Source organism: Balaenoptera borealis (assembly GCF_965194805.1).
Source record: "Balaenoptera borealis genome assembly, chromosome: 13".
NCBI classification, from domain to species: Eukaryota; Metazoa; Chordata; class Mammalia; order Artiodactyla; family Balaenopteridae; genus Balaenoptera; species Balaenoptera borealis.
The window spans coordinates 88,067,299-88,093,959 of NC_138870.1; the positions used below are offsets into that span (position 1 = coordinate 88,067,299).

Here is a 26,661-nt window from a genome sequence, read left to right on the forward strand (position 1 = left end):
ATCATCTTAGGACCTTCAACAAGTCATCTAATATCTCCAAGTCCAGTCCCCTCTGGGTAAACAGGGATGATGATCACAATTTCTCTATCACAGGGTTGTTGTGAGAATTAAATGTTAGTATCTCTAAAGTTCCTAGAATGGTACCTGGCCCATCGTAAGTGTTATATAAGTATTTGTTCCATAAAATATTCAGCAGTAACTAGCAGCAGTGCTGGCTGTAACTATAGATAGGCAATGCCATGGAAGGGTGCTATGTACATTCTAAATTAAGGGGTTTTCTTTTCATTAAATAGTAATAAAATAGGTATTATTTTAAAAAGAGATTACCTTCTCTCCTGAAATCCCATAAATGCCAACCAATTCTTCGATTCCATCTAGTGCAAGTATACATGGCTTTACACTGATGGAAGCAATGAACACTTCTACAAGAAGTGAAAAGACCAAGATATTTGCATCTTCATTGAGAATATCAGTCTCAAGCTGGGAACCTACAGCACAGAAATGTGCTCAAATCATCTGAAAATGTTTCCATCATTGCTAAAACATGTTAATGGGATGAGGCGGCAGAAGGGGTTGGGAACAATGAGTGCTACTCACAGCTGTACAGCTGACACATATACTCATATGTGTGATTAGCAGCCTCAAAATATTCAGCCCAAAACAGGTAATGATATTTACCACCAGATGTCTCCTATATATTTTCAGGATTTTATGTAAAAAAATATTTTGTATGATCCAAAGCACTACTATCACTTTCCAAAATGCAAATGTTGATCATCACAAAGAGTTGGATGGGAAGAAAGAGAAGTCGGGCTATGTGACCTGTGAAGCTTCAGCAGATCCTTAACATCAGGTGCCTGCTTAGGGGTCACAGCCACCACCCTGGGTGGTCCAGCAGTGCACACACACAACACCTCCCACCCACCACCTAGTCTCTTGGGTCCTGGCCCATTTTTAAACCTAACACAACCAGTCCTAAATTTCCCAGCCCATAGTAATGGACTCCAGAGCTTGGATTCTGGAAATTCCCAGGGAGAATTAAGTTATGAAGCAGCAAAGAATAAAGGAAGTAATTTGAGAGGACCAACTTGCAGACTGTGATTAAGTGACATAGTAGCAGCAACCCAAAATTATAATCAACTACCTAATATTCTAAGAGCACTTTATTACATACAACTTCCGCCTTGCTTTTAATTTTCAAAAGCAATATTTTTCGAAGAAATTTAGGCATGTTAGGATCTAGAAAATCAAGCTATGCAAAGAAGCTGGAATGGATTAAGTTTCTCAGGTGTATGAAGATGCTGTTAGAGTCACTGAGAGTAATTAGGTTTAACAAATATTTATTGGCTGCCTATTATGTACAAGGTTCTGTGCTAGATGCCTAGGAGATAGATGAGATAAAATGATCTATAATATAAAGTCAAAAGCTAAAGGAAGTGGAAATGGGGTCTGTACACTCAGTTTAAGGCAGAATATGAGTCTGAAGGCTACTGGAGTTTGATGCAGACCCATCACAATAAAGAAAAATCTTCATGCAGAAGACATTGGGAATGAGCCTCAGAGAATACACAGGTAGAGTTGAGGGCAAGGGTATCTCAAGCAAGACAAGGCAGAGATGAAGGCCTGGAGGTAGGAAATCCCACGAACATTCAGAAACCAGGAAGTCGCTTAGAGCAGTGGTACTCACCAGCGGCGTTCAGGGACTCTAGACATCCCACAACACAGCCAGTCACACACAGTGAAGCTCTGTCCCGGGGTCTGACTTTCGAACATGGTGTGTGTGTGGGGAGGGACTTTATAATCACTAATCTAGAAACAGCTCTATTTTACACATAAATGCAAAGTGCTTTTCGCGTGGGTTTAAAACACACTGAATTTTCTAAGCATGTAACTACCATGTGAGACTGATAGAAGCTTGTATGTTGTTTTGTCTGAAATGATACCAAGATTTGTTCACCATTGCAGAAAATCACACCCTGAGAGAATATTGCTCATGATGTTTGTGCCTTGAATACAGCACACCCACGTCAGTCTTGACCGTAGCTATTGCCTTCAGGGTCGTTTCCCACACAGAGGCAGGCACCAGCCTACTCCACCATGTCTTCTGTTGGAATCATGTCTGCGCGTTTACATGTTGAAATACATATTATTTTATAATAAATTACTTTCTCTTTGTCCTTTGTATTACAGTAGAGAGTTGCACTGATATTTTTATTGAGGTATAATTGATATGTATCATTATATTAGTTTCTGGTGCACAACATAATGATTAAATATTTGTATTCATTGGGAAAAGATCACCACAATAAGTCTAGCTACCATCCGTCACCATACATAGTTATAAACATTTTTTCTGGTGATGAGAACTTTCGAGATTTACTCTTTAGTAACTTTCAAAAATGCAATACAGTATCGTTAACTATAGTCACCATGCTGTACATGACATCCCCATGACTTATTTTATAAGTGGATTATTGATTTTTAAAGATATTTTTATATCAGAAAATGACCATAAAATCAATGACATGGAAGTCATATACGAATGTGAGATATAAAGGAGAAGGCATCAAAAAAGGCAGAGTTTCAGCTTGTGTCACACAATTAAAAATATTTTTCAAGAACGGGAAGAGAAAAATTAATCTTGATGCTTCATCCTTTGAGTTTAAAAAAACATTTAAAATATGGGCAATGGTGAGATGTCAGGCCTTCGATGACAGAATTTTAGAACAAAAGGGGTTCTTGCAGATCTTCTAGTCTCATCTAAACCCCTCGTGTCGCACATGAGGACACCTTGGCCTAGAGGTGAAGGGACTTGGACACACAGATCATCAGAAGCCTTTAAAACACTTATTTTTCTAATAGCTTTTCTTCAAACAACAAGGAATTATGTAAAGACGACTCCATTTGAGTTTCCAAGCTGTGTGGGTCAACATTTCTTGCGCAATCACAGGTAGGAGGTGTGGACTGTCTGTCTCACAAAACTGGTGTAGAGGTTAAGTAACAAAACGGAGGTGAATGAGCCTCAAAAAATATACACAGCTTGACAATCATAAAGTTTAATATCACTAACAATAATCAGCCAAAAAAAAATTCTAAGAAAAAAGTATTCAAGGATGATTCTTGTGGATTTCTATCCTTGTAGACGAAGGAAAACATTTGTGTTTTTAAAATCACATTGTGGGTGGTTAGAATGATTTCTCCTCAAAATGATGTTGAAGACAAAGTAAGTCAGCATCACTAGTATTGGAAAATGATCCTAAACATTTCTCTTTATTCTGGCAGAACAAAAACTGTCTCTACTAAATGACAACCGCCTGTTGCCTAATTTAAATGGTAACAGCTTAAGTGTTTAAACACCCAGTTGGGATAGCTAAATTAATGGGGAAAGAAAAAAAAGTTGATTGATGCAATTCCATACTACTTAGGAACAAAGTGGCTTAGTGATTGACTAACTTCTTCTCTTTTGGGCAATGTTGTCCTATTGTCTCTCATTATTCAATATGGATTTATTGAGAACCTTCTACGCGTCAGGCTCTGTGCCAGGCACTGAGTATGACAATGGCCAATAAAATAGACATGGTCCCTGAATGCACAGGACTATAGAGGGAGACAATAAAACGTAGAATGACAGGACCAGGTGTGAGTCACCCGAGGGCCCAGAAAGGCAAGCTGACAGTATTTGCAGGGAGACATCCACGTAAACTAGAATACACTGGGACTGGGGCTATCTTTGCCACCTGGTCAAAGTTAGGGGTGAGGGAGAGAGGCACCCATCAGCCCCCCTTCTAGAGAGGGTGACTTTAAATCGGGCTGTAAGAGATGAGAAGGATTTCCCTGACCTGAGGAAAGGGGAGTGCATTCCAGGAGAAGGGAACTGAGTGGGCAGACTCAGAGGGATGGACATGACTGTCTCCTCCAAGGAAACCATCCCCGTGGAGCAAAAGGCTGGAGAAGTCAGCCGAGCCCAGGGAACAAGGGTTTGGCAAGGGCTGCCAAGGATTCCTGCTAGTATTTCCACCCGTTCCACATCAATGATCTCTCTGCAGACTCTCCTGATAATCGATGCTGGCAGAGGACCCCGATGGAAGTCATCCAAAAGAGAGAAATGTCCCTCTGTTGGCTCAAAGGGACAAGACAGTGCAGTAATGAGGAGTTGGGGCTTTGAACACAACAAAGAACGGAGTTTGAACTCCCTGCTCTGCCCACGTGCAGCTGTGTGACCCAGCCATCCATCCCATCTCTTTATCTGGGACGATAATGCTGTCAAGGGCTTACTGAGAGCATTAAATGAGATGTCAGTATTTTATGGTATGTGACACTTAATCATACCGTAAAATTTACTGACTAGCATTTTTTCCTCTTAAAAATTAAGAACCTGGCTATAGACTATAACATGGCTTGAAATGCTATGTCTGCATGATAAGTTAAAATGGAAAATTTATAATTTGTGCTCCAAAAGCTTATTTAGAATTTTTCTTGCACTGTTTTGTATAATGCAGAATAATGATTTTATTTTTACAGCCTTGTAGATCCTAACATTTACATATCTTTATTTTCATATGCATAGTTATTTTACTTTAAATGACTAAATAAGCTATTTTATTTCAAACACAGTTGAGTTGGTTCTAATTATTGAACTGTCCATGCACTGTATGTAGCAAGCATTTTTAATCTATTGTGTACAAGTGGAGAGGGTAACTGTATTTCACAGAAGCGTAACTGTACTATTATATCAAGAAAGACCTCTTGGGGGCTTCCCTGGTGGCGCAGTGGTTGAGAATCTGCCTGCCAATGCAGGGGACACGGGTTCGAGCCCTGGTCCGGGAAGATCCCACATGCCGTGGAGCAGCTAAGCCCACGAGCCACAACTACTGAGCCCACGTGCTACAACCACTGAAGCCCGCGCGCCTAGAGCCTGCGCTCCGTAACAAGAGAAGCCACCGCAATGAGAAGCCCTCACACCGCAACGAAGAGTAGCCCCCGCTCAACAAAACTAGAGAAAGCCCACGTGCGGCAACGAAGACCCAACGCAGCTAAAAATAAATAAATTTTTTAAAAAAAGACCTCTTGGGAAAAAAAAAAAAAGAAAGAGATGCTGATGAAGCCCTTAGCCACAGCACCTGGCACTCGGAAAGCCTTTAATAATTGGAACTCCTCGTTAGTCAGGGCTGCCGCCAGGGTCCGGAGTAACAGGGCGAGGAAACATGTAAGTAGGAAAAGCGGTGGCTCTACTTTGACCTTCTGTGAAGCCTGTCACAGCGGGGATGTCAGCTGCAGGGCAGGCAAGGGCACTTGGGTTGGGAGAGCTGGCTACGGGTGGGCGGGCAGTTCTCCTCTGCTAGATCCCTTTATCCTGGCCAGCAAGGGTGTGGACGGAGAGCAGAAATGACAGCTTCACCCAAGGGCGTTTTAGCATCCCCACTAGGGAGGGGCCCAGGCTCACAGCCCACGCAGGAGCTGCAGCTGTGGACAGCTGAGGCGGGCACGGGAAAATGCTCTCTGCAAAGAAGCTGAATCTGCTCGTGACCTCCCAGGCCCAGCTGTGCTCTCAGCAGCCGCTCCTCCTCCCCTGCCCACGTCTACCTCCCCCGGGTGAAAGCCAGCTTCGTAGCCGAGGCAGTGACGCTAAATGATGCTGCAGCCAGCCGGCCCCGCTTGCCCCGGCTTCCTCCTGGGCTGCCGTGTAGCAAGAGCTGCAAACTCTGCTTTCCATCCTTGCTCTCCTTCGTCTAGGTAATGAAAAGGAGCTTCTTGTTTCTCTCAGCAGTCCCCCACTCCCTGCCTCTTTCCCTGGCTCACTGAGGAGTAATAATAATAACAACAATAATAATGGCAACTATGTGCCAGGGACCCGCTTAAGTTCTTTACGTGTATTATCTGTTAATCCTCACACAGCTTTATGTAGGTACTATTAATCCCATCCCCATTTTAGAGATGAGAAATTGAGGCACAGATTGCTGAAGTAAACTGCCCAAGATCACACAGCTAGTAAGTAGCGGAGCCAGAATTGAAGTTCAGAACTACAGCCTTTCCGGTTAACAAGGGAAGGTGTTGCCTCGCTGTCAAGTTCTCACAGGCTGTTCCTGATTTTATTTAGCTTTATCAGCTTAAAGGTCTGTTTGTTTGGAAGATGGCAGCTGTTTTGATTAGGAGCTTTCAGCGCCTAAAAAGACACTCATTAAAATAACAATTCACTTCGGAAATAAAATCATAATTGGGCGTGTGCAGTTGAGCTGATATCATCAGCTTGGCCAGACTGAACGCCTTTGGGATGTGCCTGAGCAGGGTTAGTAGCTTTCTTTTACAACCAGGCATACCTGCTGCTACTGATTTTGATTTTACCCACTTGACACACCCTGAGAAATGCAACCACTGAGAACTCACACCCACGTGTTCACTTTATTTACTCACAGACAATGCCCCTCCACACACACACAGAAGGAAGCTCAAATATCTGTCCCTTCGTACAGAAATGATATACGTCCATCAAAACTCACCAGGGGCCTCACACGCTCACTCAGCACCCAGAAGCGCACATGGGTACAAGCCCCGGGTGAGAAGGGATGAATTCTCCAAAGCAGGCAGAGTCAGACACGTACAAACATGTAAATACACAGCAGTCACCTAATAATAATAATAATATCTAATTTTTTTAAATTAATTTTGTTAAGTGAAATAGGGAGCATTTTCTTTCTTTTAAATTTTATTTATTTATTTTATTTATGGTTGTGTTGGGCCTTCGTTTCTGTGCAAGGGCTTTCTCCAGTTGCGGCAAGCGGGGGCCACTCCTCATCGCGGTGCGCGGGCCTCTCACTGTCGCGGCCTCTCTTGTTGCGGAGCACAGGCTCCAGACGCGCAGGCTCAGTAGTTGTGGCTCACGGGCCGAGTTGCTTCGCGGCATGTGGGATCCTCCCAGACCAGGGCCCGAACCCGCGTCCCTTGCACTGGCAGGCAGATTCCCAACCACTGCGCCACCAGGGAAGCCCCAATATCTAATATTTATTGGTGCTTTCTATATGCTAAGCACTGTGCTAAGTGTCTTTTGTTTCTCATACCGTATCACAGTTCATCTCCTCAACTACCTATAAGACACGTTCTTTTTCTTATTATCCACATTTTACAAATGGGAAAATTGAGCCAGAGAGAGTTAAAATAACTTGCCCAAGATCACACAGCTAATAGAAGTGGTCAGGCTCCCCAGCTGCTCCTAGAACAGAGGTAGATCCCACATGATTGTTCTCTCTCCCCCTATATACCTTGTACCTTCAGTATCTCATGTCCAAAGCAGAACTCTTGATTCCCCTCGAAACCTGCTGCCCCATCAACGTTGTCCCACTTCAGTGAACAGCGCTCACCATCCATCTAGTTTATTTAAGTCCTTCAGGTATTTATTCAAATGCCCTTTTCTCAGTGAGGCTTTCCCAGACGACACTTTTAAAATCCTAACAGGGCTTCCCCGGTGGCGCAGTGGTTGAGAGTCTGCCTGCCAATGCAGGGGACACGGGTTCAAGCCCTGGTCTGGGAAGATCCCACATGCCGCGGAGCAACTAGGCCCGTGAGCCACAACTACTGAGCCTGCGCGTCTGGAACCTGTGCTCCGCAACGAGAGAGGCCGCGACAGTGAGAGGCCCGCGCACCGCGATGAAGAGTGGCCCCCGCTTGCCACAACAAGAGAAAGCCCTCGCACAGAAACGAAGACCCAACACAGCCATAAATAAATAAATAATTAATTAAAATCCTAACAGTTCTTATACACCCACTGCCTGCTTTCTTTCTCTGATTGTTCTTCATAGAACGTACCATCATCAAACATTTTGTATTTTCTATTTAGTTAACTCTTTGTCTTCCTCCCCTCTCCAATAACAGGAAAACTCCATGAGGGTAAGGACTTCTGTCCACTTTGTTCACTGTTGTATCCCCACTGGCACATAAGGTACTCAATTAATATCTGGGGAAGGAGGGAAGGAAGGAAGGAAGGGAGGGAGGGAGGGAGGGAGGGAGGGAGGGAAGAAATTTAATTCTGTGAGTGGAAGAGGTGGGTAGATATGTAGGCAAGACTTATACAGGATTTAGATTGGAACAAGAGAAAAACAGCCACATGGGCAGAAGACAGAATAATTTAAAATTTTTCTGAATGAATTTCAAAGTTTGATTCCATTACCATAGCTTTTGTACTGTAATTCTGTGATGAAGTAATATATCACCAACATGATGTCACTGCTTTCACAGGTGCTGCCCACAAAATGAGGGGTCAGCAACACACTTGGATGTTTCTTTCTGAAATAGTTCACCCAGTTGGCAATCAGACTGGACTTCCCACGACCATGTTCTCCAGACAAGAGCAAAATAGACTTGTAAGTTGGAAGAGGATTTATTCGGAAAAATAAAGACAGAAAATGCAGTCAAGAATAATTACAAATAAAGAGAGAGAGGGAGGGAGAGAAGGAGGGAGGGAGGGAGGGAGGGAATGAGGAAGGGAGGAAGGGAAAATATTCCTGCGTACGTTTGTCTCTAAGAGATAGGAAATTCTAGTCTCTCAACTGTGACCTCAGTTGGCTCCAAATAAGCCATTCATCCTCTGGGCTTCAGCCCTGTCCTATGTAAAATTAGGAGGGTGCAAAGATGGTAACCTCAGAAGGCTCTTCCACCTACCACAGACTCTAGGGTTGTCCAATATGAACCTGGGGTTACATCAAGGGCCCAACCTGCCCAAAGGCCCAGGACAGGAGACTACCCAACCAGGAGAGAATAAAAAATTGAAACACTCACATGCCAAAGATTCCCATAATCCTGATGACCATGACATTAGGAATTCAACAAAATGACCATAATTGTTAGTTACTCACTGAGAAGTAGCCCGTTGCTCTATGGGGGTGTTTTGGCTTGTAGTAATGAATAAATACGATTTCTCTGAACTGGCGTGAGCACAATACAACTTGTCCTGTTGCTTAAATTTTTTCAGTGAAAATCTTCTGGAAATGCAGAGGAGTCCCAGGTCCATAAGTATCACTGCATAAAGACTCCAGCCCTGTTCCTCACGTAATTTAATAAATATGTCTAGTGATTTTTCATTGATGTAAGTTCCAAGTGGGCACTTACCAGGCTTACCTAACTCACTACTGGATAGTTAGTGACTGGCACAGTACCTGATCATAAATTGTTGATGGAGTGAATGAAATAAAATAAATAAACCTGACACTCAGGTTCAGCAAAGCAAGAGGATCAGTCTGAAAACCTATTGAAATAGAAAACCTATAGCAGGATCATTAAACAGTAGTTACTCCATAAGAATTCCATCTCCATGACTATGAGTTAGGAATCAATGCCTTATTGCTTTAGTCATTTCACCATCAAATTTGAATGGCAGGATTGGATTGGATTTGATGCCCCACTTTCACCTTTGCCCTCTTTCAGTCTCTCCTCAGCCAAGCCACCAGAGTGAACTTATCAAATGTCATATAGGTCATTGCCCTGCTCAAAAGAAGTAAAAGTCTAAGTCCTTACAATGATGCATGAGAACAGACAAGACCCTCCTCTCATCCCTTACGTCTCCAACCTCACCCCATCACCCTCCCTACAGCTCTGACTTCCTTCCAGCTGCCTGGCCTCCCTGCCGTTCCTCCAGCCTCAGGACCTCTGTGTTTGCTGTTCCCTCTGTCTGGAATACTCTTCCAACTCATATTGGCAAAGCCTGCTCCCTCACCTGCTTCTAGCAGTTACCCAAATGCCACCTTCTCTCCTACCAGATGGCCTATTCCCTTTCAGGGTTTCATTTTGCTCCACAGCACTTACAGGCATCTAGCCTACTACATATTTTCCATAGGTATCATGTCTGTTGCATGTCTCCACAATACAAGCTCCATGGAGGCAAGGATGTTTGTCTTTTGTTCACTGCTGTATCCCCTGTGTCTAGAACATGTTTGGGCACTTAGCAGGTAAAAACCAATGAAGGAAAAATACAAATATAATATACCCCCATAAATAAGCTAGGGTCTTAATGATTTCTTCTCAAGAACAAATAGAAAATGAAAACATTGCAAAGCAAACTGTGGCTCCCTTCAAAAGAGAAAAAAAAGAGAACGCTATTGCTCTAGATGGTTGGTTATTAAAAAATAATATCCTCTTGTATTTTTAGATTGTTAGCTAAATATGAAGTTTCCTAATTCAATCTCATGGCATATGTGTATGTTTCTATCCATGGCAATGGTTGGGGGAGTGGGGTGTATTTGTAAGATAACATGCCCAATGACAACCATGGGTACAGTTGCAACTCTGCCACTGGGCAAGTCCCTTAAATTCCCAGGTAAAATAAGTGGCAGGGCCAGACAACTGGATCTCTGAGACTCCTTCTAGTTTCAAGGCACTGTGTTTCTAAACTCATTGCCTAATTAAAATCAAGGTGTCCTGGACTGCCAAAATGTCCTCCTGTCTCTGGAGACACCTACATCTCCCACAGTTTGGGTGGGGTTTTTTTTTTACATGCGGTGAGGCAGGAAAATGAACATCAGGTAGTTTAACCTGGTAAGGTCTCAAGCTATCTTATACCCCCATAGTTAACTGGGCTGCCCTGTGGTTCAGGTTAGGGCCAGAATAACCTAGAGGACCAACAGTTTGGCCAAGGTCAGCCTCAAATTTCAAGATCTTAGACAGAATTGGAAATGATCCCACAGTCTAATGGATCTCTTTAGCTCACCCTGAACCTCACCCACTAGTCTCAGGCATCTCCAAGGACCTCAGAGTGCTTCTGAAGGTCAAGAGTATGAACTGATAGCTCTGTATTGCCTTATGACAACTATCAGCTACCCAAATGGCCTACTGCTACCCCTACCTAAGCTGTGAGATTTTGGAACTATCTGGGTGATTAAAGGGTATCGAAGATCAAAAAGAAAAATAATTTAGCCTTTTTTCTGAAGATTTTGTAATAATCCATCCATTCTGTACCTTCTACTGCAGACATGTAGTCCACATATTACACATTCAAAACTAAAGTCGAAAACAAGCTAATATTTCAATAACAACCAAAATCAAAGACTGAGGAGAATACTATGGAGAAATAATCTGTCTCTAACCCAAATACACAGAAAGGCTTGATTCTTGAACATGTTAGTAAATATTAATGAATGCAGTTCAGATTGAGACTAGTCAAAGAATATCACTATTAACCATACTTCAGGCCTTAGCCAAATACATACTATATTCTTCCAGGACTCATTTTTTATGATTCATTCTCATTAGCCTAATATGTATCAGGCACTGTTTTCAGGTGCTTTACACACATTATTATACACATTACCTTGAGAGTTCAAGGTCATTCATGCTAACTCAGTAAATAGAAGAAACCAAGGATTACCAATATTACGTCATTTTCTCAAAGTCACAGAGCTAGGAACTAAAAAATCTTGGATCTGAGAGCATTTCTGTTGTTGGACATTCTAAAACTCCAAGCTCGTAGTAAATATTCAGGATATTTTGGGGCTGCCCAACTTCTATTCACCCTACCCTAATTCCAGTAACAGCCCCAGATTATCATTTGGGGTCCCACCTTGTCTCAACTCTCACTTCATGTTATTGTAGTGGGTCTGACTCCCTCCAGCTCCAGACGTGGCATATGACCCAAGTTCAGCCAATCAGAGCATCACATTCTCTTGGCACCAGTGACTGAGTCCGATACAAACATATAGGCCAAGTCTGCCTAATCAGAGACAGAAAGACTTAATCCTAGGACTTTGAGCCATTCCTGCTGGACTTGAGCCTGGAGCTGCTACAGCCATCTTCCCTCCATTATGGAGGAGCCACGGAGTTGAGGCAACATCAGGACAGCAGAGCCATGCAGAGACATAGTGAGAAACCAGGGCCTGGTAACCTCATTTGAGCCAGTGGATGAAGCCTGAGCTGAACACAGACCTAATCCTGGGCTTTAAAGTTATATAAACTAAAATTCCCTTTCTGTTGGAGCCAGTCCGAGTCACTTTCAACCCAAGGAGTAACGACTGATACAATATTCTTTTCTAGGACCCCAAAATAATTTGGCTTGTAGGCAGAGTTTTGTTTGACCAGCACAGGTGGGATTTCATGCCCCACCCCCAACAATGGATGTGAATGACTTTAGGTGGGTCAACGCCCTCCCATTCAGTTGACTACACATCCATCTGCCCCCCATCATATTAGAAGGACTACGCCTGCCTGGTCCCTGAAAGCATTTGAGAATGCACCACCTGCATTCTGCACTCCCACATTAATTGGGCCCTTACAACAGTAACTCACAATCTTTTTTGGGTCATTAAACCTTTTGAGAATCTGATCAAAGACACAGGCCAACTTCCTACCCCCCAAAACACACATCTGCATATAAACATTCTATTTTTCATATAAATTTAGGGCATCACAGATCCCTCCCGAAGTCCGTCTAGGTGAAGAATCTCTGCCCTGCTCTGATGTTGTTCCTCCCTTTTTAATCTGTACGTGTCCGTGAGACACTATTTTCAGAATAAATGTAATCATTTCATTCAGAGGCAACAGGATGCCAGGCAGTGCTTCTCAAACTTTAATGTGCCTGCAACTCACCTGGTCATCTTTATTAAAATGCAAATTCTAATTCAATAGACCCAGAATGCATTTCTAGTGAGTTCCTAGGTGATGCCTGAGGCTACTGGTGCATGGATCACTTACTCTCTGAGTAGTAAGTGTGAAGGCAAACGAGCATGGATTTTGGAGTCAAAAGGACTTGGGTTCAAATCCTAGAATGATCCCTCACTGGTGAAGTGACATTAGGTAAGTCACTTAACTGCTACACAGCAGCTTTCATTTGTTCATCTGTAAAACAGGAATTATAGCACCTACCTTGCAGGGCTAAACCTTGAAGATTAAATGTGATAACATGCAAAAAGCACTTGACAATTAATAAAAGTTCTCTCCTCTTTAGATCAGGATTTCTCAACCTTGGCATTATTGACATTCTGGGTTGGAAAATTCTTTATCATGAGGGGCAGTCCTGTGCACTGTAGGATGTTTAGCAGTGACCCTGACCTCCAGCTGTTAGATGCCAGTAGTACACCCCCAACTGTGACACCAAAAATGTGACACCAAAGATGTAGCCAAAAGTCCCCTGGGGGCAAAATCAGCCCTGGTTGAGAACCTCTGCTCTGTATCTACATGTTAACTGCCAGATATCTTAGGTCTTCTCCGAGCTCCTTGACTTCCTAAATCCTCTTCCATGACCCACTATTTGCTCTCAGTTTCAAAAATCTTCAAATAAGAAATGCACGTTACAGGAATATGGTAATAATTTTAAATGTTTAAGGAATAATTTCAACCATTTAAAAATTCCTTTCACAGGGAAGACATACAAAACACATGGACTTATGAGAACAGACTTAGCTCTCTCCATACTCACTAACCTGTATTTTCCATCATTAACGCGGCTGGGTAGTTTTTCTACCACAACCAACCAGTCCTTGAGAACCAGGCTCACCCAACTCATGGAGATCTCTGTACAACCTGACAGGTAGCCCTTTGCTAATAACCTTGGCCTTAAGCTTTCCAGCCTTTGATTTTTCCTCATCGTTGATCAGAAAGCCTGCGGACAGCATCTCCTCCTTTTCCTCGTCCACAGGCTTCAGCAGCATGGTTCCCGTCCTAAAGTAAAAATACAGAAATTGAGACTCATTCAGAAAGGCTGCTTGGACGATCTCTAACTCCATCGGACTGCGGTTGGGATTCTCCAGGACCCAAGGATAACAGTTTTTTGCAGCAACATAGAGATTCTGTTCCACTATGGATAAACTTGACAAGTCAGTTGCCTTGGAGAACATGACAGGTGAGTAGTCAGGGAGAAAGTCCCCATATGTCTGACCCAGCAAGCAGATAAAAAAGGGAAAGCAGCTGTTCACGCAGTCCAGACAGAGCTTCAGATATTGCTAGTGGAGACAAAAATGTTGTCTAAATAGATTGGAGGGTAAGGGCGCCTGGGCCTTCAACGCTGACCACGTCAGGTCCACAGCTTTGAAACACGCACCCCGGGAATTGCAGAATTCACTCAGCTGAGGGAAGATGTAGTTTGCCAAATAGTCTCCTCTTCCTGAAAATCATCCAGGGTCGAGCAGATGTAAGGCTGAATGGGTTTCCGGGGCTTTAAAAGGAATTGGGCAGACCTGTCTACATTCTCATTTGCCTCCTGGCTCATTTCACTTTGCTCAGAGATGACATCACCCTTAAAACAATTTTCCTCCTGGTGCAGCCACTGACCTCCACTGCTTCTGTGGCTTCCCCCTAATTATGTTCGCTATAAACAGATTGAAATCTTTCCCCAAAATGCCTTCTTTCTTATAGATATTTGAAGGTGAGTGATGCCAACCAATGGACAGATCAGAGTTGAGACACAATCTAGTTTAAGTTAGGAGTGAAAAAAACACATTCTTTTTTAGGATTACAGGAAGTCCACGGTTCCTCTGTTTCCCCAAAGCTTTTGCGGAAGAGCTGAGAACCACGGGTGATGAGTGGGCACTGGATACAAGGCTCTCCCTCTTTTCCTCAGCCCCCCATTCCACCTTCCCAGTGTTCCACTGGCCACCTGCTCCTTCTGCCACCCTGTGAATCTGAAAACTATGCAAGGGGACTTGCTAAGAGTGTGAAAAGGAAGGCAAATGCAGAAAAGGAGCCTAGCGTATCCAGCAACAGAATAAGCCAAGACCCATGACTGGGACCAGAAGCAAGAATGAAAATAGGTATGAAGTTGAGGTCAAGACAAGAGGAACAAATCAAAATATAATAAGGGCCAAGACCAGTAATGCACCTGGCATCTGAGAGGCAAAGAAGTCTGGATCTAAGAATCTGATGGAGTACTGTGATCATTTTTATCTTAAGTTGTGCAGGCTCATACGACACTCCATTCACCTACATGCACTGGGAATTCAATTCCACTGACCTAATGGAAAAACACACGCCCTCCAGCAATGATGTAGATATGCTTGTACCTTGCTCAGAAGCAAAATATTCAATGAAAACTACTTAGCTTTACGAGCTTTTTCTTGATGCAACTTATTTCCACACCAAATGTTGCTTTATTGGTTGTTTGTTGCTTTCACCTATAGAGAAACATACCGTGTTATCATGCGTAGGGCAATTTTCCATCAAGACCACCTGACTAGAATATAATAATACATTACCTTTTAAAAAAAGTGTTTAGGGCTTCCCTGGTGGCACAGTGGTTAAGAATCCGCCTGCCAATGCAGGGAACACAGGTTCGAGCCCTGGTCTGGGAAGATCCCACGTGCCGCGGAACAACTAGGTCCGTGAGCCACAACTACTGAGCCTGCGCGTCTGGAGCCTGTGCTCCGCAACAAGAGATAGGCCGCGATAGTGAGAGGCCCGCGCACCGCGATGAAGAGTGGCCCATGCTTGCCGCAACTAGAGAAAGCCCTCGCACAGAAACGAAGACCCACACAGCCAAAAATAAAAATAAGTAAAAAATAAATAAAAATTTAAAAAATAAAAAAAGTGTTAACCCTTTTGCATTTATTTAATTGTCACAATAATCCTACGATAGATAATATTACCACCCTACTTTACTGATGAAGAAACAAAAGTTCAGACAGGATAAGCAACGTGTCCAAAGGGACCTGGCTAGTAAGTGAAGAGCTAGGATCTAAAAACAGGTCAGCCTGACTCCAGGACACATACATTATACTGCCTCCATATAATAGAAATAAGACTCTAGGTCTTGAAGATACCACAAATCAATGGGTACGAAACACCTATGCAATAATGATACTGTAATAAATAGGCGACAATTTGAAAAAATTAATTTAATTTAATCTCACACAAACAAAATCTAAAAGATGACAGAATAGGCATCATGGACACTTTATTAACAGACTTTTCACCTGCCATGTAGGAGGCTAGAATTAGATTATCAGACCTTGAAAATATCCACGTTTTCCTATTCCCAAATGATCAGAGGTAGTAATTTCTATCTTGGTCTCTACCAGGTCCCCAACACCTAGCATAAGGTCTGGCTCAGAGTAGGTGACAGGTAAATAACTGTTGAATGAAATAATCTAATATAAGTTTTAAATGAAAAGAAAACATAATTAAATATTTATCAAACCTGGAAAGGACTTCCAAAACTTATAAGCTGTAGAAGAAGTCACAAAAGAATAGATAATAACTACATTTTAAAAATACTTAGGGACTTCCCTGGTGGCGCAGTGGTTAAGAATCCACCTGCCAATGCAGAGGATACAGGTTCGATTCCTAGTCCGGGAAGATCCCACATGCCACGGAGCAACTAAGCCCATATGCCACAACTACTGAGCCCGCGCTCTAGAGCCTGCAAGCCACAACTACTGAACCCGTGGGCCACAACTACTGAAGCCCGCATGCCTAGAGCCCGTGCTCAGCAACAAGAGAAGCCACCACAATGAGAAGCCCTCACACCGCAATGAAGAGTAGCTCCCACTCGCTGCAACTAGAGAAAGCCCATGCGTGCAGCAACAAAGACCCAACACAGCCAAAAATAAATAAATAAATACATTCATTGAAATAAATACATCAAAATAAAAATACTTAAAGGCAAACAACAGACTTTAAAAATATTTGCCACAAATATATTTATCTTTATTCTAAGAAAAATACTGATATCCTAGTTGACATATAAGCAAAAGATACAAACAGATAAAAAGAAAAATAATACAAGAATACATGTAAAAGCATATTTAACCTTTCCAGAATTCAAAGAAATTTAAAAGTAAGCAATGATACAGAATTTTTTAAGTACGCATAGTTATCTAAATATTGGTGAAATTTATACCTCACATACAGCTATGGAATTGTAAACTGGTAATTCTGGAAAGCTATTAGAAGGTATATTTGGAAAGTAAATGGCAATATACTTCAAAATATATTAAAGTGTTTTTAATTTTTGACTCAATGATTCTACTTTCTGGGAATCACTCCAAGGAAATAATCAAAATAGTGAGAAACTATAGTCACTAGATGTTCATTGTTTATGATAGAAAAAATAGTAAAAGAAAGAAAGAAAACTAAATGGTCTCCGCAAAGGACATAACTAAGAGGATAAAAGTATAGCCACTGATGGCAAGTGGTACATATATTAAAAAGACAGTTACAGACTTCTGCTTCCAGCCATGATAAAATAACAGGGACTAGACTTACCTATCCTCTTCAAAAAATTAGAAAACTGGACAAAATATATGAATTAGCTGTTTTCAGACATTATACATCAGGCAGTACAGAAGTGTGTGATCCCAGAGAGAAGTAAACTAGAGGAGCTATATTATTATCAGAAAAAGTAGACTTCAGAACAAGTGTTACTGGGAATAGAAAGTGACATTACATAATGATAAAGTAGTCAGTCTACCAAGAAGACATAATAATCCTAAGTGTGTAGGCACCTAACAAGAGAACTTCAAAATATACAAAGCAGGAACTTCCCTGGTGGCTCAGTGGTTAAGACTCTGTGCTCCCAATGCAAGGGACCCAGGTTTGATCCCTGGTCAGGGAGCTAGATCCCACATGCATGCCGCAACTAAGAGTTCACATGCCACAGCTAAGAGGCTGCATGCCGCAACTAAAGAGCCGGTGAGCTGCAACTAAGGAACCCATGAGCCGCAACTAAGGAGCCTGCCTGCTGTAACTAAGACCTGGTGCAACCAAATAAATAAATAGATATTTTTTTTAAAAACTTAACAATCACTTATTAAAAAAAATACACAAAGCAAGACTGGCAAAATGAAAGGAGAAATAGATACACCCTTAATACAGTTAGAGATTTCAACACTCCTCTCAAGTAATCGGTAGTTTAAGTAGACATAATCAGCAAAGATACAGAAGATCTGAAAAACACTATCAGGCAACTTGATTTTTTTGAACATTCCACCCAACAACAGGAGAATACAGATTCTTCTCACATGCGCATAGAACAAGCACCAAAATAGACCAGGTTCTAGGCCAAAGGTCAGCAAACTACAGCCTAAAGACTAAGGCCCACCTGTTGCCTGTTTTTATAAAGAACATTTTATTGGAACACAGCCACTTCCATTCATATTAAGTATTTCATATTACAACAGCAGAGTTGAGTAGTTATGACAGAGATCAAAGGGCCCACAAAGCCTAAAATATTTTCTATCTGGCCCTTTAAACAATAAGTTTGCCAACCTGAATTCTAGGCCATAAACCAAAACTCAACACATCTGAAAGAACTGAAATTATATAAAATATGTTCTCTAACCCCAATGGAATATTTGAAACTGATAACAGAAAGATACCTGAAAAATTCACAAATTTTGGAAATTAAATATTATTTCTAAACAACTCATGGGTTGAAGTGGAAGGCCAAAAAAAAAAAAATGGTGACAGAAAGCAGATCATTAGTTGCCTTGTGGAGCATGGGGAGGAAATGACTGGGAAGGGTCACAAGGGAACTCTTTAGGGCAACAGGAATGTTTTCTATCATAATTATAATGGTAGTTAGGTGTAGGCATTCATCAGAACTTACCAACTGATCACTTAAAATGGGTGCAATTTATTTTATATAAATTAGACCAAAATATAGTTGATTCTTTAAAAATCTGAGAACTATATAGCAAGAGAAAAAGGTTTATAAGTAAGGGTTAGGTGAAAAGGAGAAAAAATAAGTATAGGCCATAATAATAACAGTGCTAATAAAACACAGTTAAATATGGGAAACAGCACAGTGCAGAAGTGAAAGGTCCAAGTTCAGAAGACCAGTTCCCAGGATTCAAGTCCTTACAGTAAGTGTCTTAAATTCACCATGCTTCAGTTTCCTCATCTGCAGAACAGGGATTACAGAATCTATATCATAAAATGCTTAAGAAGATTAAACAAGTTATTGGATTGCAAAATGCTAACAACAGTGCCTATAACGAATAGTCAATGAATGTTAAGTATCATTATTAGACAAATGCACATGAGGTAAAAACAGGAAAGAAAAATGATATAGTAGCTGTGTTAGAATGGTAAGATTAAGGCAAATCCATTTCTCTAATCATAATAACTATAGCTATATTATTTTATAATTAAAATTTTAAATGAAAAAACAGTAATTCCACAACTTGCTCCACAACTGCTGATAAAGAACCCTCCCAGTTTTTGCAGAAATAGGGGATTAATGGTGGGGGGAGAGGGGAGAGGAACAGAGGAGACCTAAATAGAAGAAGGAGTTATTTTGGAGTGGAAAGAAGACAAAGAAAAGTAGGACATGACTTTTTATTTTTCTTTAAAACAATATAAGTCAAAAAATTTAACTAAAAACTTTTCATTATTACCGTAAGTGCAAAACCCTTATTACATGTCACAAATAGATAGTATCCATAAAAATAAATGCATTAAAAAGCAAACAGTGTTGAATAAATTCTGTTTAGATACACGTCTCTTTTTATGGAGAAAGTAGATTAACATGTACTTATTAGAGAGGCATTCAAGACAAACTTGGACCCAACTGACTTTCTCTTGGTATAATCATAAACACCGAAAAAGAATTGAAAAGGGTCCAACGTCTGTGCCAGAGAATCAAAGTTACTTAATATTTGTCCCTGGCCCACCTGATAGCAGCAAGTGGTATCAAAGTGGCATCTCCCACATTGTCGGGGATACAGAGGTTGAGCATGGGCTTTGGAGTCATATAAAACCTGCCCCAAGATCTCACTCTGACACTAGTTCCTGCAGCTGTAAATCTGGAAACAATGACCACACCCATGTGGCAGGATTAAATGAGACTTTGCATAATAAGCACCTAATAAATATTTTTTAAAATAAAAATTTGTTTTCTTTTAACACTGCTAAGGTGGACACTTTAAGAAAGAACATTCCCTAGTAAGGGCTGAGGCATCCTGTTGCAGTGCCCTAGAGAGTGTCCATGCCACTTGGACGCCCACTGCTACCCTGGGTCCCGTCGATCCTGAGGCCTGGTGTCTAGCTTTCCCTTCCATTCTGGGACCTGCTTCACTGTCTCTTCACTAAGTCCCCTGCTCTTGAAAGAGGAAGGAAGGAAGGAAGGGAGGGAGGGAGGAAGAGGGAGGGAGGGAGGAAGAGGGAGGGAGGGAGGAAGAGGGAGGGAGGGAAGAAGGGAGGGAGGGGAAAGAGACAGACTTCTCAACAGATTTCTGAAGCAAGTTATCACGGCTTAGTTTACATTTTAGAATCCGCAAGGTACATACGAAGTCCTCAGTCAATGTTTGCTATTCCTACTGCTGTTGTCAGTGTTAACATTACCTCTATTGCAAATGTTTGACTTCAAATTTTACCGTAAAGTAGCCTCAATCGTATCACTCTATTTATCACTGCACTTGAGAACTAGAAGTTATAAGAATATCTACTAACTGGTCAAAAGTTCCTCTGGCTTTTTTTCAGAGATTTCTCTCAATATTTTAAGGCTTCGGGATTTCTACATTCAAATACCCCACCCCCAAGCCCGCCCCCAATGACCACAGCATCTAACTTTAGTAATTTTACTCTGACAACGCCAGGCTGTACTTTTACTTCGCTTTTCTTCTCTTTTTTTTTTTAAAGCTTTTTATGCTTAAAATGTAAATCAGTGGGAATGTAAATTGGTACAACTCTCCTAGAGTGTAATTTGTCAGTACCACAACCCTTTGAAACACAAGTCACATACCTTTACCAAGCATTTCAATTTTAAGAATTTGTTCTATTTGTCTATAAGGGTTTACATCTAAGAATTTTCAGTGCAGCAATATTTATAATGGTTTAAAGATTGGTAAACTAAAGGGCTAACAATAATAAATCGATAATTTGGGCACAGTCATGACATGAAATAGTGTACACCCATTAAAAGATATCTTGTAAAAATATTTACATGGAAAAATGTTTACCATATATTGGCAAGTTAAAGACAGTTACAAAACTATTGTGTGATTCCAATTTTAATTTAAAAATGTATATATTAAACATTAATGAAGACACCAAGATGCTAATAGTGATGTATCTAGTTAAGGCATATGGGTTATTTTAATTTTCTTCCTCAATCTTTTTTTAAAATTTTTTAATTTCCAAATTTTTTCATAATACACATAAAAAAATAAAATTTCTTTAAAAAGCCTTTCAAACTTTTTCAAGTAGCCAAGAGGTACGTGGTACCTAGAGCAATGTAAGAAATGTTTAAAATATGAGTTCCACTTTGTTCTACCAATAGTTAACTCTGAGACCGCATTTCTTTTCTCTGGACCTCAAATTTCTTTAGATTTTTTTAAAAAGAAAGGGAGGAGCCTTGAGATGGGAACATAAATTGGTACAGCTTTTTTCCGCCCCCCAGAGGAATTGGTAAATATCCGTAGCATTTTGAAGGCACATACTCTTTGACCTAACTACTCCAAAACTAAAAGTTTATCCTCCAGATAAACTTTCACAAATAAAGAACCTGTGCAGATTAAAGCATTCTCTGCAGCATTGACTGTAAGAGCAACAAACTGGAAACAAAACAAGTGCCTATCAAATAGGGAAGTAGATTTTAAAAAATGAGACATCCAAGATCTATTAAATGGAATAAGCTAATGTGTATTGTTCCATTTATCTTTTTAAAAATTAAGAATTTCATTTTTAATTTTATTACACACATATGCACACTCACAAACACACATGCGTGCACACACACCCACCCACACACACACACACAATTTCTGGAAGGATGCATAAGTAACTTCTATCAGTAGTGACCTCTAGAGAATGGGAACAATGGGGTGGGGAGAACCTGGAACTTCTACCTTTGATCTTACACTTTTCTGTACCAATTGGAGTTTTTTTAAACCATGAAAATATCTTAGTTTTATAATTCAAAACCGAGAGGGTGAGTTGTGGAACTACATGACTTCTAAGACTTCTTCCAGCTCTAAAACTCCTATTAAGTCCCTAATGTAACTTATCATCAACATGGCTGACTGGATCATGTAAAATACCAAATTTATTACAATTTAAAATTTAACAAATCTCTTACTTGAAATTCAACTCCTCTTGTGCTCTGCTGGTGTCCAAAGTTGACAGAGGACAATTGGACATATATATATATATTTTTTTTTTAATATTTATTTATTTATTTGGTTGCACTGGCTCTTAGTTGCAGTAGGCGGGCTCCTTAGTTGTGGTTCATGGGCTCCTTAGTTGAGGCATTTGAACTCTTAGTTGTGGCATGCATGTGGGCTCTAGTTCCCTGACCAGGGATCGAACCCAGGTCCCCTGCATTGGGAGCACAGAGTCTTCACCACTGCACCACCAGGGAAGTCCCAGACATATATTTTTTAATTGATCTGTTTTTCTAAGGCAGAGACTAGGGAGATGTTCATTTTTAAGTAATAGAAAATAAAATGTAAACTACAAGACCACAGGTGAATTTAATTTAAACTCTCTGATTGCATGTTAAGAGTCACAGCACCCACAGATTTTATTAGCAAATGCAGGTAACCATTTTATAAACCCATAGTCAATTCTCAGGCAGGGTAACGTGGTGTGAGTTGGGGCAGGGCCTAGGGAGATCACAAATAATCCACATTTGCGGTTAAAACTAGTCAAAAAGAAGACATAATGTAAACTAATGTAAACTGTAGTTACAATTACGTTAAATATTTAGAAACACATTTACTGTTCTCTAGTCTAAAATAATACAAGTTCCACATTTCGGAAACATTAAACACCATATTAATTACTTGATGAAAAACTACCGAAAGGTTAACATGAGGAAATAATTATGGTTAATGTCTTAGCTGAAATATTGGGATTTTTGAAATCCAATATTTGAACCCCAATATTAAAATACGACCAAGAACATCTACATCTCCTATATAGACCTATATCTACTTCCACATTCTACCATGAAGGACAATTCAAAGCAGAGCAACCTTCCTGCCAGAACAGAGAAGCTGGATAAGATACTTGAGGATTTATTTAAAGGCATCAGACAGCTACTCGGGGAACCAGGATTTGAGAAGACAAGATTCCAGAAAGGAAGGGTTAAGAAGTGAACCCTACATTCTCTGTTGCTTTTCCCCTCAAAATGCTTGCCGATTCTTACACCATGCAGAGATAATATTCTTAGAAAGCAGCACAAGGCTGATACGCTACGCAACACTCAGCAGCCCCACGGTGATAGTGCTAGTAGGACAAAAATTGGAGTTCCGGGCCCACCAGCGAGGAGACTGGTAAACACTGTAGGCTTTCTGTTGTATTTTCTGGATGCTCAATCTTGATTAAGTAGGTCTCCCCCATTCTTAGTGTGCACTCACAGGCTTTCTTATTTTCTCCTAAACTGGATTTCTTTTTTTATATGATGTAAGATAGGTGTCAACTTTATTTTTTAGATGGATAACCAGTCAAGGCCAGCATCATTTGTGAAACAAACTATCCTTTCTCCTCTAAACTGAAATATCACTTTTATCATGTATTACATTGAAACAATCTATCTCTGGATTCTCTCTTTTGCTGCACTGTTCTGTTTGTCTATTCAAACATGCAGTGAACATTTAGCATTCTTTTTGACTGTGCAACACCTGAATCCCCTTCCTATTTGGGGGGAAATCCCCACTTCTGGTTCTTGTCCCCCATTTCATGAGCCCACTCCTCACAAATGAAGTGGAAGATGCCAGCTAGAACCTTTCTCAGCTTCCCTTGCAGCTAGGGTATGGTAGCAGGCAGCTTCTAAAATGGTCCCAGTGATCTCTGACTCCTGGTATTAACCTCCTTGTGTAATCCCCTCTTCTCACCGAGTAGGGTTATTGCAGAAATGATAGTATGTGATTTCCGACGTTGGTCATGAGTTATCATGGCTCCTGCCTTGTTTTCTGACTTGGATCACTCACTCTGGGGAAAGCCAGCCACCATACTGTGAGCACACCCAAGCAGGCCAATGGAGAAGTCCGTGTGGTGAGGAACTGAGACCTCCTGCCATTACCTATGAGTGAGTCATCATGGGAGCAGATCTTCTAGACCCAGCCAAGCCTTAGATGACAGCAGCCCATGCAGACATCCTGACTACAGCTTCATGAGAGACCCTGAACCAGGACCACCCAGCTAAGTACTCCTAGATTCCCCACTACAGATACTTTGTGAGATAATACATGATTATTGTTCTAAACTACACAGTTTTGGGGTAATTTGTTACATAGCAGTAAATAATACCCTATAGGGTATGGCACCAGACCCAACTTCTCCATTTGTTTTATACTCTTCAATAAGATTTTATGGTTTTCTTCATGTTGGAGCTATGTCTTTCTTGTCAAGTTTATTCCTAAGTATTTTACGGTTTGGGTCTCTAATATGAATAAAATTTTTTAAATTTCCATTTCTTTGTTTCTTACAAGATTAGAGCAATTCTATTGATGTTCACATATTTCTTATAGTCAGTAATTTTTTCCCCTAGCTAGAGTCTCTTGAGTTTCTGGATAGGCAATCATTTCACCAGTGAGAAGGGATTTCAAAATAAAAAAACCTCAACTTTTCTAAAATTAATTTCAGTTAATTTTCTTAGACCCTCCTAAACAGTGTGGGACAATACTGACAATAGCTGGCATCTCTGTCTGTTTCCTCCTTCCTACTGAAATGGTTTCAGTGTTTTGTTGTTTAAATCAATGGCTGCTATTAGGGTTTCTTGGATTGAGGTATAATTTACATGACAAAATTCACTCTTTTCGAAGTATACAGTTTGATGAGTTTTAACCACCACCAAAATCAAGATCAAGAGCATTTCCATCACCCCCAAAAGCTCCCTCACATTCTTTTGCAGTCATTCTTTTATATCTTTGCTTTGGTTTAAATAAGATACATGCACTTATGCTGCAACTCCACTGTTAATATTTGTTCAAGCTCTGCACAGACACCATATCAATATTGCTCACCCCTCTATTGCCAGCACCTTGCATAATACCTGGCACACACCAGGTCCTCAACACTTGCTGAATTAATAAATGAAAGAATGAATGAACCAACTGACCAACCAAAAAACTGACCTTGGGGCTCAGCCTCATTCCTCAATGCTCTCCGATGCCAACTGCTTTCCTGCCTCGATCTCCCAGTCTGCCTCCTCCCTGACTCCTCGCTGCTGGACTACACCTGTCTACCAGTTGAGCTATCCACTGTTCCTAACGGCACCCCTTTGCCTCGCTGGTGTTTTCTCCCAAGTTCAACTGCAAAGGAGGGTGCTGTCTAGTGGGGTTAGCTGTGCTCAAGAAAAAGCTTAACAACAACAATAACAAAAACAAAGGTAGCTATTCCCTGTAGTAGTCATGGGCATATAATGTCAAAAGGAAAAAATTAAAATTAGGAAGTGAGGGAATCAGATCCAAAGGTCAGGAGCTTAAAAACAATCTGGAGTGTAAGTTCTGGAGGAACTAGCCAAGATGGGACATGAGAATCAATCATAGGTCAAAAGGCAGAAGAGGTGGAGACTACAGGGGAGAAACAGCAAGGCTGGGAACGGGGTACGCTGCCCATTACCTTCACAGGGTGCATAGCCAGGGATCGTGTCTTAAAGGGGCAGAGTTGAGCCTGACAACAACCAGCCATATTCTTCTGCCAGCCTATTGTCTTGTGTTCTGCCTGCCTCATACATTCCCACCGTTATCTGCAGTAACATCTACCCACAAGCAATGCATCTATTCTGGAGGGCCTGCCTCATTCTCAGTTCCCTTCAGGTGCAGCACAAACTACCGACCACTGACCAGTTAAGATGGAATTTGCAGTTTCAGAACTGGTTGCTTACTTGTTCAGAGCTAGAGAAAAAGGGGAAGAAATGTTGTGAAATGCAGAATAGTGAAGGAACTCATCTTTTTCTAAAAAGAAAAAATAAACAAGAGTTAAAACACAAAAATGCAATTATTTGAGATTTCTGAATGTAATTCACACCCTAGTAACTCTTTTAAAAAAAAAAAAAGCAAGCACAGAAGCAAAACAAAAGCTTTGTAAGCTACCCTTTTCTTACTAATAACGAATTCAGGTAATTTGGGCAGATGTAAATAAGGCACCACCACAATGTGTAAGTGCTGACCACAGAATTAAGACTAGCGAACCTCAATAGGGGAAGTTATAAATATATACGATAGCCTGTCACTGAAAAGCTTGTCTTCAGGAATTCGGATGATTATCTGAAAACAAATTCGAAGTTCAATTAACCTGTAGGAAGCAGTAAGGAAGGCAATGTTTTTGTGGAAACGGGGTGCGGGTCGGGTTGGGGGGTCTGTAAAGGCTAAAGAGCCATAGAAAATATTTCCAAAGGCCCAAGCTTTGGGTGAGGGACTTCCCTCACACGAAAGACACCTGGTGTTTTATGTCTTTCTGTATTTCTATGAAGTTACAAAGCTGTACTCTCTCTCTCATTTGCAGTCCCACAGGTTTTGCTTTCAAAGATCTGCAGGTGTATCCTCCTGCCCCCGTCAAACTGAGAGTGCTTTTTTTTTTTCTTTTTTGTGCTAGACTGGACTTTAATACCATGCTCTTCACCTGACTTACAGCAGGGACTCTGGGACCACCGGTTCACCGCCTTTGAACTCTCCTGAGGGAGTCAAGGCATCAAAGTTGCTCGCGATTTCCCTCAAGGGAAGGGGAAAAAAAAAAGCCCCGCTACCCTCTTCTGTAAATCGAATCAGAAGGCCTGGGATTCCGGCTGTGAAAGGTGCAGACGTACCA

At 41.1% G+C, this 26,661-nt stretch overlaps 1 pseudogene across 1 annotated transcript in view; it reads right to left on the bottom strand.

Annotated features, from left to right (window-relative positions):
• The window catches only part of LOC309608729 (putative tetratricopeptide repeat protein 41), an 89,642-nt pseudogene extending 62,990 nt beyond the window's left edge, over positions 1-26,652 (bottom strand). Inside the window, exons 1-3 of the transcript XR_014249721.1 lie at positions 13,256-26,652; positions 8,162-8,384; positions 328-488 (exon numbers count right to left, since the gene is read on the bottom strand). The product of XR_014249721.1 is annotated as a putative tetratricopeptide repeat protein 41 (transcript). The remainder of the gene's footprint in view (positions 1-327; positions 489-8,161; positions 8,385-13,255) is intronic.
• Positions 26,653-26,661: the final 9 nt, after the last annotated feature.